The sequence below is a fragment of the Neolamprologus brichardi genome, chromosome 1 (assembly GCF_056152115.1).
Source record: "Neolamprologus brichardi isolate AB-2024 chromosome 1, ASM5615211v1, whole genome shotgun sequence".
In the NCBI taxonomy this organism is placed as follows: domain Eukaryota; kingdom Metazoa; phylum Chordata; class Actinopteri; order Cichliformes; family Cichlidae; genus Neolamprologus; species Neolamprologus brichardi.
Window position 1 is genome coordinate 33,882,859 of NC_142104.1, and position 9,833 is coordinate 33,892,691.

At 41.1% G+C, this 9,833-nt stretch overlaps 1 pseudogene; it reads right to left on the bottom strand.

Moving 5' to 3' along the window:
* Positions 1 to 1,151: 1,151 nt before the first annotated feature.
* On the bottom strand, positions 1,152 to 8,365 carry LOC148106451 (uncharacterized; annotated as a pseudogene).
* Positions 8,366 to 9,833: the final 1,468 nt, after the last annotated feature.

A 9,833-nucleotide genomic window follows, 5' to 3' on the forward strand; every position in this document is an offset into this window, starting at 1 on the left:
TCTGTTATTAACCTCTGTCTCTCTTCCACAGCATGTCTTTTATCCTGTCTTCCTTCTCTCACCCCAACCGGTCGCAGCAGATGGCCCCGCCCCACCCTGAGCCTGGTTCTGCCGGAGGTTTCTTCCTGTTAAAAGGGAGTTTTTCCTTCCCACTGTTGCCAAAGTGCTGCTCATAGGGGGTCATATGATTGTTGGGTTTTTCTCTGTATCTATGAAGCGCCTTGAGGCGACTTTTGTTGTGATTTGAAATTGAATTGAATTAAAAGTAATCTGCATTGAGTTTAGGGTTGCTTAAATTCAGTACAATGACATATGAAGTAAAGCTGAAGTAAAATGGGTAAATATTTTAACTAATGACGTGCATAGAGGCACCTGACCTGTTTGAAGACTGTCATCCTAATATGAGCCATTGTTGAGATATAGAGCACACCTGTGAAAACAACTAATATGCTGAACCCTGTATGAAACAGCTGAAAACTACATGATGGAGAAGCTGAATTGAATATGAAAGTGCAAGTCTTTGCCACTGTGGGCAAAGCACGCAACCACTGTGTGAGGTTGCGTTGCGGTCTCTTCTAAGCTGATGAGCAAGCTACACGTTATCAGATCGAGATCTGGCTGAGAACTCATCAAAGAGAGGGAAACGAAACTATGATAACTATGATAACTCGAGTATGCAGCTATCTGTGAGTTCAGTTTGTCTTTCAGATGCGCAGCAGTTTTCCTGCATCTTGACTCATGTGTGTAGAGAGTTCATAGCATCAGCATCATGTTTTTGTTTATTTGTTTTGTTGGGTTGAAAAATAATTAAATAAACTTATGATCATACTTATGGATCACCATGGCACATATCATCAGCTATATGATTTATTTATGCAGGTGAAAAAGTGAGTGTGAATGTGTCTGACGTCGCAGTGTGTGTGTGCGTTGTGTAAACGTAATTGTCTCCAATTGTGAGAGCGGTGATTCTGCAGGTCACCAGCTATTGTAATGGGAAAAAAAGAGAGAGTACAAAAGAGACAAAATGTACATTGTAGATGAAAAATAATCATCGGAAAAAGGTTTTGTGTTGATCAGCCAAGAACAACTACAATCTCATTTTCTGCTTTTAAGAAAGGACTGTTCACAAAAGCAGAGAGAGATGTGTGTGGTTAAGCAGTCGACCTGTGATGGACTCCGGTGGCCGCACTCCCTCGCCGATGCCAGCAGCCAAGCATGCAGGGTGCCCTGGAAGAGCCGAGGTCCTGCCTCTCGCCGCAGCCTCTGAACACACAAACACAAATTGCATCTGAAGCAGGAGGTGCAGATTGCTTTTGCTATGCTTTTCTAAATCCAGGCTTGGAGGTATTTGGAAACTCGGCCAGCGGACGACTGTTGTCTTGCAGAAGTAAGAACTGGAACCCAAATCAAATGTATGCGATACACAATCAATTCACTTATAAAAGAACGTCCCATTCTTGCCTGATTTCAACTGAATTCTGCATCAAAACAGGGTGACAGAATTAAAACGAGTGTTTGCAGCAAATGTGAGCACAAAGCTTCACTTTATACAAGCCTGCTATTAAAGTTCTCCTCTATGCAGACAACGTTCCTGTTTTCAAGGCACAACTTGGATCTGCTGTACAAATTTTATGGATACACACTAAATGAAACAGTAGTGTGCACGACTCCAGATTCTGATCCCTCATCCTAATATGGTCCCAAAAGGCTCACAAAAACCAACATAGCAATAAAGCAAATGTTGAGTCCATAAACCAAAGGCTGACATGGGTGATAAATATACAACATATGGTCTTAAGACTAAAAGTATAATACAGGTTTCAGTCTGAGAGATGTGATGTTCATTTACCTGCAGATGCCCTATACGTGCCTGCTCCGTGGTTTTCCACAACATTTTGCAAATAACTATTTAATACAAGAAGTAGGTGAACTAAAACAAGTCATCTTTCTTTGTGAGAGGACAATATTAATGAAACAAACCTCAATGACATCACAGAGATCCCTAAAGATGCTCCTGCTGCTTCTCTTCCTCCTCATCCTAAGCTTCCTTCTTCTAACCTGGCCCCACCCTATCATGTGATTTCCTGAGGTCAGATGGCCCAGGATGTGAGTGGGCGTTAAGGCGTCTGGGGAGGGAACTCAAAACTCTGACCTCAGGAATTCGCATGATAAGGTGGGGCCAGGTTTCACAATGAACTCACCTGAAACTCTGGCCGATTGGGACCCACACCCAGTTCCACACCTTGGCTCAGGCGATTAGAGGATCATCAGGGGGTCCTTTTGTCCCTCTGTGGGGGGACACTCCCACCAGGTTTATATCTGGGACTCTCCACCATTTGACCTTAGAACTGAAGAAGCTTCTCGGATGAAGGTGAAACGTCTTCAAGTAACTTAAAGAAGTCCAGACGCTTTTCTTTGCAAGCTTCCTTGACTACAATGACCTGGATGACTGAGAACCTTCACAGACATGTTTTTACCTAACAGTGGCCTGCTTGGTGGTTCTCCAGATGGGACTGTCTGTAATGAGTGCATCATTGAGGTGAAATGCCCATGGTCAGCCAGAACCAAAACTGTATTGGAGGCTGCAGAAAGTAAGGACTTTTTCCTACAGCTGGATGAGGCAAGTGGTTCCCTGGTATTAAAAAGGAATCACAACTACTGGCATCAGATCCAGGGCAACCTCTATGTCACAGGGGCGAAAAGCTGTCACTTTATTGTGACTTTTTCATCTTGCATGTGGATAGAGAACAAACTTGGGCTGTTAACATTGAAGCGTTGGAAACGTTCTACCGGGAAGTTTTTTTACCCCATATTTTATCGCAGCTTTGAATTCATATCAGCATGAGTAATTTATCAGTCCAAATGTTTATAGTTAATTTTAAAACTATTTGTAAATATTTGTAAATTCTACATTTTTTGTCATTGTAACTTTGTAAATATATTCAGATAAATTCTTAAATTATATTAATTTTTGATTTGAAAAAATAAAATGTTTTGGACAAACTGTTCCTGAAAATAAAGAGTAACACATGTATCTGGTATTCTTCATTTTAATTGAGTCAAGTCTCTCTGTGTTAGAAACAGAAACATCCGTGCAGTCAAGCACAATCCTGCAGTTAGGAAATGTTGGAAGCAATCTGGCAGCGATGTCTGATTCTTGGCTCTCGAGGGAATGTTGTTTTCCAGCATGCCAACATACAAAATGTCATACAGTGCACTAACAATTGTTGTAAAAATATTAGTTACTGTGGCTCTGCTGCAGTTAAACCTTGTTGAAAGGTCTGCATGACCGACCTTAAGTTTGAGCTTCACCAGGGTTAGAAATAACTGGTCGATTAGATCATTTGGACAGTCCAATCAGAATGATATTTAAGATCAAATCTGGAAAGAAGCGCTTCCAAAAACAGGACAGAAGCAGCATCAGGCAATCCAGTATAGTACTGGACCCTTTCAGGATTGTCAGATATTTGGCTGAATGAGAAAGTCTGCTTCTGCTTCTCTACTTGTTTTTTAAGTTTTTCATTCTCTATTCTTAGCATGTCATTCTGAATCTCTAGCACCAGACTGTTGAAGAACTTGTGGAACTTGCAGTAGCTGTCTGTGTATCTGCATTGTTGGAATGATGTAGCTCATCTGATCTTTCACTCTGATTTTCACCAATAGCTGGGACCTGCTTTTTTTTCTTCTTTTTTCTAACAGGGTTGTGGTCAGCTAAAGACCCATGCAATTCTGTTTACATTATACATGCTTCCCTTAGGCAACATCATTAGAAGACATAGCATACATTTACACTGCTATGCAGATGACACTCAGCTCTATCTGTCCATGAAGCCAGATAACACACACCAATGAGTTTGTGGCGTGGGTGTGGTCTCTGGCCAGCTGCAGAGGAGGGATGACACAGTGAGCTCCCGGGGCGGCGCAGGGGCGGGGTGAACAGGTGTGCTGGGATCTGACATTGATTGTGTGTCTTTTTATGTTGGCAGTGACAGTCGGAGGGAGAGCGGACGTGACAGCACAAAGAGAGCGGGAGTGTCTGTGAATGAAACGACAACTTCAAATTAAAGTTCTGCTGTCAAAATAGTCGCTCCAGCATATGTTTATTGGGTCCAACACTACAGAGTTAAACTGCAGGAATGTCTTAAAGACATAAAGACCTGGATGGCTGCTAACTTTCTGCTTCTTAATTCAGATCAAACTGAGGTCATTGTACTCGGCCCTGAAAAGCTTAGAAATATGGTATCTAACCAGATTCTTACTCTGGATGGCATTACCTTGGCCTCCAGTAACACTGTGAGGAACCTTGGAGTCATTTTTGACCAGGACATGTCCTTCAACGCACATATTAAACAAATATGTAAGACTGCGTTCTTCCATTTGTGCAACATCTCTAAAATTAGAAATATCCTGTCTCAGAGTGACGCTGAAAAACTAGTTCATGCATTTATTACTTCCAGGCTGGACTACTGCAATTCATTATTATCAGGATGTCCAAAAAACTAACTGAAAAGCCTTCAGTTAATCCAAAATGCTGCAGCAAGAGTACTGACAGGGACTAGAAAGAGAGAGCATATTTCTCCTGTTTTGGCTTCCTGTTAAATCCAGAATTCAAAATCCTGCTCCTCACATACAAGGTCTTAAATAATCAGGCCCCATCTTATCTTAATGACCTTGTAGTACCATATCACCCTATTAGAGCACTTCGCTCTCGCTCTGCAGGCCTACTTGTTGTTCCTAGAGTATTTAAAAGTAGAATGGGAGGCAGAGCCTTCAGTTTTCAGGCCCCTCTTCTGTGGAACCAGCTTCCAGTTTGGATTCAGGAGACAGACACTATCTCTACTTTTAAGATTAGGCTTAAAACTTTCCTTTTTGCTAAAGCATATAGTTAGGGCTGGACCAGGTGACCCTGAATCCTCCCTTAGTTATGCTGCAATAGATGTAGGCTGCCGGGGGATTCCCATGATGCATTGAGTTTTTCCTTTCCAGTCACCTTTCTCACTCACTATGTGTTAACAGACCTCTCTGTGTTGAATCATATCTGTTATTAACCTCTGTCTCTCTTCCACAGCATGTCTTTTATCCTGTCTTCCTTCTCTCACCCCAACCAATCACAGCAGATGGCCCCGCCCCTCCCTGAGCCTGGTTCTGCTGGAGGTTTCTTCCTGTTAAAAGGGAGTTTTTCCTTCCCACTGTCGCCAAAGTGCTTGCTCATAGGGGGTCATATGATTGTTGGGTTTTTCTCTGTATCTATGAAGCGCCTTGAGGCGACTTTTGTTGTGATTTGGCGCTATATAAATAAAATTGAATTGAATAGAATTGAACTATAAAAAATGTCTGAGCCTTTCTGTGTTGATTGCGACGTCACTCACGGCACATTTAAACAACAGAAACTAAAGTGCTTTAGAGACATTCACACTGCAGGTTTCCAGAAACACAGTTTCTAAATACATGAAAGCTGAAATCTGTGTTAACTAGTTTTTGCTGCCTTTAAAGGCTAACAGTATCGGTACTGGTTTTGGTAATACTGTGTATGGCACAGCACTACTGGCGGTCCCACTCCTGTGGAAGCTGGTGTGAGTGCGTCTGCTGCGAACATGGTGTCTCTGTTAGTGAAGCATCACAAAGAGCTGCTCTTTTTACTTCTTACCTAGCTGATGTTGAGAGCAGGCTGCAGTCGCATTGCATTTTAGGTACGGACAAAATTAGTGAGAAGCCTCATTTTCAGCCATCCACTGTTGTAGACGGGTTAGCCACACTTAGAGCTGTTAGATGCTTGGGTGTAGTCTCCACATCAAACCAGAGACTCTGCTGCTGGTATTGATCTGTTGAAGAGTAAAGACATGAACGTCAGACTGTCTGTCTGTACTTTAAACTGCATTTAGAATTTTAAAGCATTTTTCATCTTCAAATTTTCACATAAATCAAAGATCCAATGGTTCCAAACATTTTCCATCTAATTTGAACAAACGATTGATCATTCATCCATGTGTCCTGTATCTAAAGCTTTCCATGGGTAAGTTTGACTGTTACGCTAATATCTTCCCTTTGCCCTTACATTACTGGTGTCTTCTTACTGGGGAAGAAGTGTTTTCATTGCATATGTTCACTTATGTTCACTTATAAAGTTATACTGTATCCTTCAAATGTGGCACACTACTGGCAGACAATCAAATCAACATTTAAAGTTGAGTCACACAAAGCTACATAACTGACAGCAAAAACTAGAGTCGTATGATAATAATCACCAGATTGTGTAAGTCCTGAGACAGATATGGATGGTGTAACATTCACTCGGTGTTCACAGCTCATTGGCCGAGTTTATCAAACAAACTGTGACTGACTTCTGCTCACTCTAGGAAATGTTGGTGTGTGTTGTGCAGTCACTTTAATATAAATATTACAAAACTCCGATTGAACATGGGTCACTCGATCCCCACAATTTAAAACAACAACAACAATGGTACAGTCTAAACTGCAAATAGTTAAAAACGATTCAAACCTGTGCTTTATCAAAAATGTAAACAAAACCTCAAAAAGTTCCTCCTTCTTCTTCTTCTTTAAAAAAATAGCTCCCCACATCATCACGTGTCACAAAAAGATTCAGACGCGTCCTCGGTCCGGCTGACACCACAGAAGACGCTGGCGTGTGTGCATCCTCTTGTTTTGGTTTTCTCGTTGCATGGTAGCGTGATCTTTCACTATGTACAGTAGATAATGAAACCTGTAGAGACTTTTCAAAGATGTTGTGTTTGTAACCTTTTCAGTTGGATAGCACTGCATTGTTTTCAATAACATTTCATAATGCTTCCTTGGGGAAGGAGATCCAGGAAATGAAGACACAAGTTCGTATCCATTAGTCCTGATGCATTAATGTAATGACTGCAACAGGCATTGTTTCCGTTTCCAAGGCTGAGAGAACATCAGCTGCACTAGCTGAGAACACCAACGTGTCACAACATGAGGCAAAACTGAAATATCTGAATTTAGTCTTTCCATTAATTCAGCATTATTTAATGTCATTAATGTTTGGATTATGATATGGGGTATGCCAGTCTCCTCCTTTGATCACACAGTCTGATACATATCATTTACAGGGTTTAATGTGTGATGCACAACATCAACATAAACTGGTTACACTGTACCTGCAGATATGTCTATATCCTTTTGTGTGGATACTTGTGTTATTGTGCATTACATACAGTCCCTGTGTAAGCACCTCTTAAGCTTATTTTATCTTTATTTTTCTTATTCTCTTATCTGAAGAATCTGAATGTAAAAATCTACAAGCTGCCAACGAGAGATGCCCAACTGGGTTTCATCGTTCTGGTAACAGTGACAATAAAGATCTATCTTACTGTATATTATAAACACGTCAGAAATAAAGTCAGCAAATAATGTGTATGAACAATATCTCAATAGTTTCTATTAAGGGCTGTCCATCCAGACACCACAGAGCACAGAAGTGCCTCGCCAGGTCAAAGCTGTTTTTAAACATAAAGGAAGAATATGCAGGTGTTTATTTTTCACATTGTCTTTTGATGAATGTAGACTAGAGTCTGTCCCTTCATGGTGTGTCAAAATGACTTTAACCACACAACCTTTCCTCAGGGAAATCAAGTGAGACCAAAAAAGACCTTAAAAATAAATAAATAAAATGTGCAGCAGTAAATGTAGAGATAATGTTCAACTGTGGTACCATCAACACCTGTGGATGTGCATGTGCTTGCTTAGTGCATGGAGAGCTTGATCTGTCACACACACGACAAACTCTGGTGAAAGTGTCGTCTGAGTTTCTTTGGTAGATTAAAAAAGTAAATAAAGTGCTTCGCTTTATAGTTGAGGCATATAAGTGGATGTTATAGGGTGCAAAGGTGGAAATATATATTAGAAAGAAAGTTTAAATAAATCTAGAAATCTAATAGGAATAAATGAATAAACAACTGACTGCAAGAAAAATTAGATAAGTGTGGATAGATGAACTTTTTTGGCATTTTATAAATTGCCTGTATTTTATGCATTTTGCTCAAAACCTTTAAGTCTCCATATAAAACACAAGCAAAGAAACTTCTTCTTTTTTAACAAGCAATTTCAACATCAATCCTCTAAATGCGGAGTGGGGGACAATGTGTGCACTGCAGCAGCACTTAAACTCCACCCCAGCCGCTGCTTTCATCATCCTGCCCATTACACGGATGTTTTTCTTTCCCTTTTCATTTCTGCCATCCAACTTTTGCAAATCACTCAAGGCAACCAAGGAAGACCAAGGGTAAGACACACTGCACTTACACTCACATAGATCACCCACTAATCCAGGCAGAGCTGTCCTGTGCGCCTGTTCAGCCGACACGCGTGATCCTGTGCGCATTTCAGCTGTGACCACATCCAGCAAACATTTCTGCCTTGAGTAACGGGTCGGTCTTTTCCTCTTGATTTAAAAATAAATAAATAAAAACTCACAATGAAATTTTGAGACTTCCCCTCGGCTCGACGCATTCCTCTCCTTGAACGTCACTTGTTCCTTATTAGAATTTTTTTTTGTGCGGCAGAAAGGCTTCGTGTTATTGTTCTTATACTTCAGCCGAAACTGTTCTTAATGAATCAGACATGACTATGCGCCGCATCCGGAGCAGATTCGCGTTAGTTTCAAAGAGCCAAAGTTGTTCTGTCCTGGCAGCGTTTGCACATTACCATCGCGCTCTTGTCTTTTTGTACAATAACAATTAAAGTTCGGGAAGGAAATCTGCAAATGTGAGATGTGAGAATCTGCAGGTTCCCAGTTTTTTCCTGCTGTCAGTTAAACTAAAATCAGCTGGTTGAAGCACAAGTGCGCAGAAAAAGCACGTTTGTTTGCGGGTTTTTGTTTTTGTTTTGCTCTTTACGTGTTGCGCAGATACTGAAGACGCTTTGTGACGCAAGTATTGACAAACCCAGCACTGAATGTGGATTTGTGTTCTCCTTGGGTTCTAAGGAGAACACAACATGTTTTTGATCGTACCTGTGTTGAAGTTACTGGGCCCTGTTTTCTCTGCATGCTATGTGATGCTGCAAAGGTTGTACTAATGAGGAGACCCTGAACCCCGAAGCAAACCCATGAAGGTGGCTGTAATAAACAGTCCCTCTCCATTCTGTCTCATTAAAATTCTACATTCTAGCCATTTATCTGCACCAACTACACACTGATGTTACGCGGTGCACATTATACAGTATGTCTCAAGCAATTTTTACGTCTATCTAGCTAACATTCAGAGACAGCTTGAGGATCAGTAAGCTGCCCAAGAATGGGCTCAGAGATTGAACCATCAATCTTCCAGCTTAGTGGGGTGGCTGTAGCTCAGGGGGCAGAGCAGGTCAGCCACTAACCAGAAGGTCAGTGGTTTGATCCCATGCCATCCTTGGGAAGATGCTAACCCCATGTTGCTCTCCAATGCATCCATCGGAGTGTGAATGTGTATAAATGACTACTTCGCACTTAAAAGCTCAGAGAAAAGTGCTCGTGTGATTGGGTGAATGAATTTGTTGTGTAAAGTGCTTTGAGTGCTCAGACAGAGTGGAAAAGCGCTGTATTTTTTTTAAATTTTTTTTAGATGACCTGCTTTGAATTCCAAACACTCGTAACGGCATTAAGCACGACCGCATCAGGCACGATTAAATTCAGCACAAGTTGCAGTAAATTGCTTGGGGAGATTACTTAGGAAAAATTTTTAATTCTGCAAAGTACTAAAGAACGTGTAGTAAGTTCTAAACGTCAGTTTTACAGCTTGAATTATTCCTTTTTGTTTATTGGCTCTCCTTCATGAAACAACCTTTGGTGCCATTTAAACTTTACCCAGATT